The sequence below is a fragment of the Geospiza fortis genome, unplaced genomic scaffold (genome assembly GCF_000277835.1).
Source record: "Geospiza fortis unplaced genomic scaffold, GeoFor_1.0 scaffold208, whole genome shotgun sequence".
NCBI lineage: Eukaryota > Metazoa > Chordata > Aves > Passeriformes > Thraupidae > Geospiza > Geospiza fortis.
The window spans coordinates 1,386,631-1,395,040 of NW_005054468.1; the positions used below are offsets into that span (position 1 = coordinate 1,386,631).

General features: G+C 36.4%; 1 protein-coding gene across 1 annotated transcript in view; it reads right to left on the reverse strand.

Moving 5' to 3' along the window:
* Window positions 1-5,136: 5,136 nt before the first annotated feature.
* Window positions 5,137-8,410, reverse strand: part of FAM174A (family with sequence similarity 174 member A) — a 25,613-nt gene continuing 22,339 nt past the window's right edge. Inside the window, exon 6 of the mRNA XM_031062827.1 lies at window positions 5,137-5,701. The gene's annotated coding sequence lies outside the window, so the exon portion shown is untranslated. The remainder of the gene's footprint in view (window positions 5,702-8,410) is intronic.

The window sequence follows — 8,410 nt, forward strand, 5'->3', positions numbered from 1 at the left end:
AAGCAACAGCTCCCTGCAAACTGCTGCTATGTGAGTCCATCCCACAGGCAGCTGTCCTCCCCAAACTGCTGCAGTATGGGTCACTCCTCCCTGGGGTTGAAGTCCCTCAAGGAAAGGCTACTGCAGCACAGGAGCAGGGCCCCTCTCTCCACAGATCTCCCACAGGATCACAACTTCCTCCCAGACATCCACCTGCTTTGGTGAGGGCTCTTCCATGGGCTGCAGGTGGATCTCTGCATGCCCATGGACCACCATGGGCTGCAGGGGCACAGCTACTTCACCATGGCCTTCACCACGGTCTTCACCACAACCTGCAGATGAATCTCAGCTCCAGCACCTGGTGCGCCTCCTCCATCTCCTTCTCCACTGACCTTATGGTCTGCATAGTTGCTCTTCTCACGTGCTGTCACCCTGCTTTTCTCTGGTTGGAATTAAAACTGTTCAACAATTTTTGTTTATCTTTCTTCTTAAATATCTTATCACAGAGGCATTATCACCATTTCTAACTGGCCCAGGCTTGGCCAGCATGTTTATCTTTGTAAACACCAGGGATTGGCTCTGCTGAACTTGACGGAGCCACACCCGTAGCATCCCCTCCTACCAAAAACCAATGCAAAACCAATAGAAGAGGAAAGAAACTGAGAGTGTCTTGTTCAGACAAGATGGATCAATATAATGATCTTGAAAGAAATGGCAGATCTGCAATAGAACAAAGCTGTTTTTACCATTCACTCTAGCTTCAGTGCAATAGGCTTAAAATTACTAGAAACAAGATTTAGATTTCCAATCGGGAAAGGTAAAATTAAAGATCTGACAGAATGGACAGTTAAACTTTGAATTAAATTTCACCACATATCTGAGCAATCTTCTTACTGCAAGTGTACTATTAACTCTCAGAAACATCACAAAAATGCTGATGTATATGTCTGCTTTGATTCAGCAGGTTTAATTTGTAAAACTTTATTTTTGTAAAACTGTGTTTTCTGTTTAGAGAGATAAGAGGCCTTTGGACTCTATCAGAGCACAGAATAAAAATGACTGTGTTTGGTCTGAATAGAAATCTACAGTCACACATCTCTTTTTGGACAATGCCCAAGGCAGGTATAAAAGGAGTAATACCAGTGCAAACATATTCCCTATTAAATCTCCCAAGGTTCAAAATGTGGCAATTAGACCTTTCAATAATGTAATCTCTTGAAGAAATTAAAGATTCTTCATAAATGCCATTTACCTTACCTACAGGCTTTTGGCTGGATTTATTTTCTTTTTTTAAGAAAAAGCTGTGGAATAATAAAGAATTTTTTTCTTAAAAATGAGTACTTCTTTATACAATGCATGAGCCAGTCAGCTGGTGAACTGAAACTAACTTTTCTTTAAAACATGAACAATTAAATTCTTGGGAGAGAATGTGTACTTTTTCACCCTCTGTCTTTAAGGACCAAGTTTTCTGAAGCTAGTATGAATGAATGTTTGTTCCTATTAAACAGGATGAAGCTTGGGAAAGAAAATTGATAAACAAAGTGCCCATATACCTAGATTGATACAAATAGGCATCAAAAGGAACTGGCGTAACTTTTGAACTCAGACTACACCAACATCCAACCTGAATTCCGCTGGATGCAACCTCATTCCCATCCCATCTGCCCTTTCACTCGTCAGGAGACACATCAGTATCTCCCACTCTGTTGCCCCTCTGGCCCGCTGCCTTCTCTTTTCCAAGCTAACAAAGCAGCAGTTCCCTGTCCTTCTCATATTATGGTGCTCAAACCAGAGCAGAGTGGGACAAGCCCCTCCCTTGCCCTTGCCCAGATGCATCTCAGGACACAGCTGGCCCTCCCCAAACTGCTGCAGTATGGGTCACTCCTCCCTGGGGTTGAAGTCCCTCAAGGAGAGGCTACTGGCTGCCAGGGCGCTGCTGACTCCTGTTCAACTTGCCATTAACTCAAATCCTCAGACAACTTTCTGCAGGGCTGCTCTTCAGCCTCTTGTCCCCCAGTTTGTATGTATTATTATCTCATTTCATTTGGAGAATCCAGTACTTGCTTTTTATTAAATTTCATACATCTGGTGATTATCCTGCTCCATAGTCTAATCAGATCTGTAAGGTCTCTCTACCCTTGAGGGAGCTCACAGCTCCTCCTAGATTAGTTGTGACAGCAAATTTACTTACTGTGCACTTGATTCATATGTCCACACTTAGGAAAACATTATATATTACATTTTATACAAAGCATACTGTCTTAAGCATTGAAAAGGTTTATGTCAAAAAAATAGGTTCATACTTTCCCAGCTGAAGAAAGCAGGAAATTACATGCAAAAGATTTCATGATTTAAGAACCTTCTCTGTATCTTGCAGTAAAATCTTAAACTTATCCATCCATCCTGATAATACCTTGAAGAAATCTTCTTGTTTTATCATTTCTTAAAGTAAGAATGTTCCAAGATGGAAGCTAAATAGTGTGCAAGCCACTTGGAAATGACGAGTAATTATGGACAGAGAAAAATCACACAAAAATCTCATCAGAGGACACCACCCCAGAGCGTTGGATCAATTCTGCAGAGGTTTAACAGTTAACAGTTTGGAATACCATCATCAGTAGTACCATGAAACACCTGTAGCAAACAGAAGTCTATTCTGAAACTATGAAGCAGTCCACTCATACTGGGTCTTTTAAGACTAAAGTTTTTCAGTTGGCTTACATATTAAAAGATTGTTCCTGGCTCTTACTGGTCAACACAAAAAATAAAAATGCTTTCTGCCTCTTCAGTCACATAGATTTCTCATGCTTGGACCCCTTCATGGTATCACAGGATGCCTGCTCCATTATCCTATCAATGCACTGAACTAATATATTCAGACTTGATCAGGAACTACATATTCTTGTAAAAGCTGTGCCTTAAATTACAGTAGTGAATGAAAAAAGTCACAAAGCCCTAACATACAGTAATAGATATGCTGTGATAGGCTTAATACTGTAAAACTTGTAAAAGTATCTTTAAACATTATTCTTTTTTCAATATTCCAAGATTCTTCTCCACATTCCACCTTCTGTCTTCAGAAATTCAAGTTATAAAAGAAATCTAGCCTCTCTCCTGCTTTATTTGTCATTAAACTTGGGCTATCTCCTATCTTCAAGAAGTTTTACATCAGCAGATCACCTCACATTCTTTACTAGCCTATTAATATTTAGTTCAAATGGGGATAAAATTTTCCATACACAGCTACTTAGTTACACATTTCATAATTACTTGTCTTCATTTTTCTTAAGTGATAAATAAGCTTGGAATAAACTTCAGTTCTGTTATGTATGGGTCAGTTACTGGCCTCTGTGGTGGCATATTCTTTCCCAAATTTTTGGAAGTATGTTAGAACAGCTCTAGGAACAGCTTTTCACAAGTAGTTGGAAATGGTACTGCTGGTGTTACACCTATCAACAGGGGCTTACATAACTCACAGCTGCAATTTCCAACAGTTAAGACCAAGATACACAAAACCATTTTTATTTTCTAACGAGTGTCTGCAAATGCAATGAGAACCAATTCAGCTACTTAAATTAGATACAAGCTGAGTAAGGCCAAGGAAGCTTGATCCATTAACCACATGGTATTGGACATATCAGAAATCAAAACTGTTCTAAAGTTTAATACCAGTCATATGATTGCTTTACAGATGGTTTTCCTGTAAAGAGAGCCTCATAATTTTGGAGGCATGGGTGAAAGAAGCCTATATAAAATTTTTGAGAAAATTTGTGGCTGGTTTTATTTTTCCATCAGAAAATTTGTTTGGAAACATAAATAATCTGCTCAATTTTATTTTTTTCTGTAGGAAAACATCAAGTTTTACCTGCAGCATAATATACAAGAGCTTAAAGACTGATTGCATTTCCAATGATTTCAACTTGCTTAAACAGTTCAAATATCTGTGCATAACAAGGATAACACGTCTCCAGAGTGGCTCAAAGCCTAGAAAGATTCTACAGGTTTGAATTCTAGGATGTCAGGAAGACAGTCTATACTTCTGAAATATTTCAATTATGTTTAGTTTAACATTGATGATCCCCTCTATATATGGAAACAGCATACTTTGCCTTCTGTCATTTACGGTTCTCTCACCTAGTGTCTACAACCCAGTTATTCTTTACTATGTCTCCAGATTCCTCAGCTAAGCAGTTCCAAGAATTAGTGTTGTATTTCCATTTCAGTTTTATCTTTACATATAAGCAGAAAAAGTTAGGTACAACAGGAAGCAAAATAAAAACTTACATGTATTATAAATACAATCTATTTCCTAGCTGTATGTGGCACATGGGCAGCCGTGGGTGAAAATTAGCTTGGGAGGCTGATTTGACCTCATCTGAGCTATTATTAGTGCAGTAAGAAGGTTTCAATATAACAGATCAGCTGGCAGAAGTAAAGAAAATCTGCAGCAGATTCCCTCCCCACCCTATCACTGTTGAAATTACCTCAAAGAAAAGTACTCCAATTTTGTTCAAACACCAAGAGGGTGAAGAGTCAGGAAAAATGATTCCTCTTTCTCTGTAACCCGTAACTCAGGCACTTTTGGGATACATAGTCACCCCCACCAATGCTGCTGTAGAAACCCAACGCCTTGTAATATGTGGATATAAGGAATTAGCAAAAAATTACACATTAATTCTAAACTAGAATTTGAACATTTTGTCTACATTATCAAGATTATGGTAGAAACTGCAACACATTTAAAAAAGTATATCTTCCAGGTCTTAAAGACTGTTCTAATTTTTATGGCACTAGGCAAAAACTAAACATAACTGCTCTATGTCAACTACATTCATGAAAGTACTACCACACATTTCAGTAACAGCTCCTTCTAATGTCAGTGTTTCATTTTAGAGTTACAGAATATTTAGAATTTTCCCAAAGGCTTATCTCTGCTTCACTATAGGTCTGAATACTGACATCACACAGCAAGATCCTAAAGTCACTGAGCCACATCTGTTCACACAATTTGAAGACAGATCTCACAGAAAATTAACTCAACAGTTGCAATCAGGAGTCTCAAAAGCAAGAAGATGTTGCAATACCATGTTTTGCATAATTATATTAATATCCCAAGTATCCTTAAAATGTATAATGTTGGAACATCACACTAAATGCTAGGAGCACTGTAAACACATTTTATTTTTCACTGAAGTTTACATGAACAAAACATGTTAATTCAGTTGTTTAAATTCTCAACACAGAAGGCAGTGGTTTGGCTTTTTATTGGCAAACAATAAATCATCTCCTCAATTAAAATAATGTTGTAACAATTCTGAGAAGTTCCACAGTGGCTTTATTTACTTACAATTTAATATCAGAAGAAAAAAATAACATTCCAGGTTACTGTAGAAAAAAAATGTATACCACGCTTAATGGCATACAAGACTTCTAACAAGCAAAAAATACCCTGTTTTACAAGTAATATCCATTTTAAATAGGTTTTTATCTTTTCACAGTTAGTACTCTCTCCCCATAGGCTATATATTGAGAATCTCTATATACAAAAAGGTACAACAAATTGATACATTACTTATTGCAAGATATTAAGGATGCCATAAAATACACAAATTAGATTAGTTCCCCCCCACTTGCATACCCTCTTGCTTCTTATTTCGCCCTTGAAGCAGTCTCCTTTTCTGGTTCTAAGATTAAGTTCTTTCATTGAAAGGCACGTACTTCTCTACAATAGAAGAAACAGATGCATTAATCTGAATGCCCTGTTTCAAGGTGAATTTAGCCTACATTTTTAAAGATGACACATTATTAAAGAACCCAGAGACACATGACATTTTATTATTAAATTTGACTGGAAAAACTCATAGTTACCATATTACTGTGAAGCAAAGTACCTTAAACCTGCATTCATTTAACCTTTCCAAATAGAGAGAAAACTCATTTACAAAAATAAAAAGGGATTTACCATGATGAATATATTTTTGAACCCTCAAGGCTCCCGAGTTCCTACTGAAACTCTGGCAAGTCTTAGTAGCATTTCAGTTATGGAATACTATAAATAAATTGAGTAAATTCCTCTCCTTGTGCCTTGCAGCACTGAGCAAGTAGGTTCTATGTGAAGTCATTCAATGAGGATTGTAAACTAATAGTGTGATCTAATTTTGAAAAACAAAGATGTGACAATAGTATACTGTTCCTCCGTTAGCATGTATGTAAAGTTGTATTCAAGAGACCAAAGGCTAGAATTTCACACTTGGGCATTTAATAGTAAGCTACTGAGCAAACTGGCTAAAACCTACTGTTTTGGTAAACTGTCCCAAACAGCAGCAGCACAGAGACTAGTAACATGGATGATGATGACAGTGGGAGTACACTTAAATTGTGTCTATGTTACAGCTGAGGGCACTGGGGACCTTTTTTCATACAGCTCCGAAAGAAAACAGCAACCCTTGAAAGCAGTAATGTATCTGGACACCAGTATACTAACATTACCACAGTGATTTTTAGGAGAGAAGCCAGTTTCTCTACCTAGTCCTGCAAAGGGTGTAATACAGTTAACAGCTAACCCAAAATAAGCCTACAGAGATTTCTTATATAGGCATACTATTTTGTAGAGTATTACCTTAAAAAAAGCTTAATATTTTCAAGAAGAAAAATGAAAGCAGACTAGGTGCCACTACAGTCTTTTATCAGGTCACAAAGAAATTAGGAAAAAAGACATATTTTATATATAAAACAATACTTTTATATATATACCAAAACTTGACTACTTTGGTGTCACTAACAAATATAAATTAACATGGAGATAAGAATTTCCTGTAACTGCTTTGTTTTCTGGTGCCTTCTGTTATAAGTTGTAAGGGAAAGAAACTTTAACACTAAATCAGTTCAACTGTTGAGTCTAAGTAAAGTAAAACTGCAACTGTTCTTTACTTAACAAAGCACTAAACTCAAAAAAGTTTCGTTTACTAAAAGCCTCTCTTCCTTGTTCCCAGGTTCCAGGCCTGACTATATATTTAAGCTACCTTAAAAAAAACCCAATCCACCATACCTCTGAATTACTATAAGCATCACAACAAAGTGTAATGACATCTCCCAAGAATATGTGAGTATCATTTTCATGATGTTGTCCTCAGCATCAAGTTGTCTTTGCTTACTTAAGCATTTTGTATTCCCTTTGGCCATTGCGCTTAAGCAGTAACGTGAAGACTGATTACTAAGCTTCAGTTCAGATACAAACAAGTTGAAACAAGGGCGTAATAAATTAACTTTATAAAGTACATGCCAAATCAAGATTAAAAAAATAAAATCATTCAAGTACTCTAGATTTCAAACTATCCTCCCAGCAATGATGGACGTATCTTTGCAAAGTTTGAACATCATTTTATCAAGCTGCTCTACAGAGATTTGTGGAGTAAATTCACATTGTTCAGCACTGCTTTCATCCTACCCATGAACACTATTTCAAATAAAAAGTAGCTCTTAAAATTTTATGAGCTTTTCCCCATAAAAGAGAACATAGGAAGATATCAATATACAAAACCAGAGAAAAGTCACCATCTTCACTAAATCTAACTGAAGCCCTTGTTTTCCTGAATTCCCAGTATCAAAACAAGAACTTCAATAATTTAGGGACAAACTTTCAGAGCACTATTGAAACAACAGTTCAGATACTTCTACTATGAAATACTTAAACAAATTTTTCTTCTCCTTCAAAATGAAGTGTTTAGAAAACAGGAAGGCAGAAAAATCAGAAATAGGCTCTCTGAAAGTTATAATTGTGTAATACTGTTTGTTAATGATGACTACCTAGATTATCATTTTACTTCCTGCTAAAAAATATAGTTGATACTCCTCTAAATAAGCATTTATAAACAGTATCACGTTAACTTGTCATCAAATACCTTAACGTCAACAAGTATGCTGAATTACAACAGAAGCTAAAAGATTTAAGGAAGACATTGAGGGAATTCTTGGATATAATGTGACAATTACCTGTTATATTTTACATATGTGTGTGTGTGTATATATATATATATGTACTGAAACAAGACTAGTAACAAAGGGTAATGGTAAATGTCACATAATTCTAAAATGCAGAGGAATGCTAAGTAGAGATACTTTAGCTATTTTAATCTATTGTATGGGAGACAAAAAAACAAGAGAGGCTTCAACTTATGAGAAAAATTAAATCAGAAAGATTCCCATTAAGGCGACAAAGTTAAAGCAGACTGAACATTTCTCTTCAAGTGCCAGAACTGCATGCAAATTTCCTCCTGATAAACTGTAGAACACCTGACTTACTACTCCAATACTTTTAATTCGAGACATCATGTATTGCTTTTATCAAACTTGCTTGAGATTTGAATCTGATTTCACATTAAGCAGCGTGAATCAATTACTTGCTGTGACTCGAAGAACTCATCTGATCTCT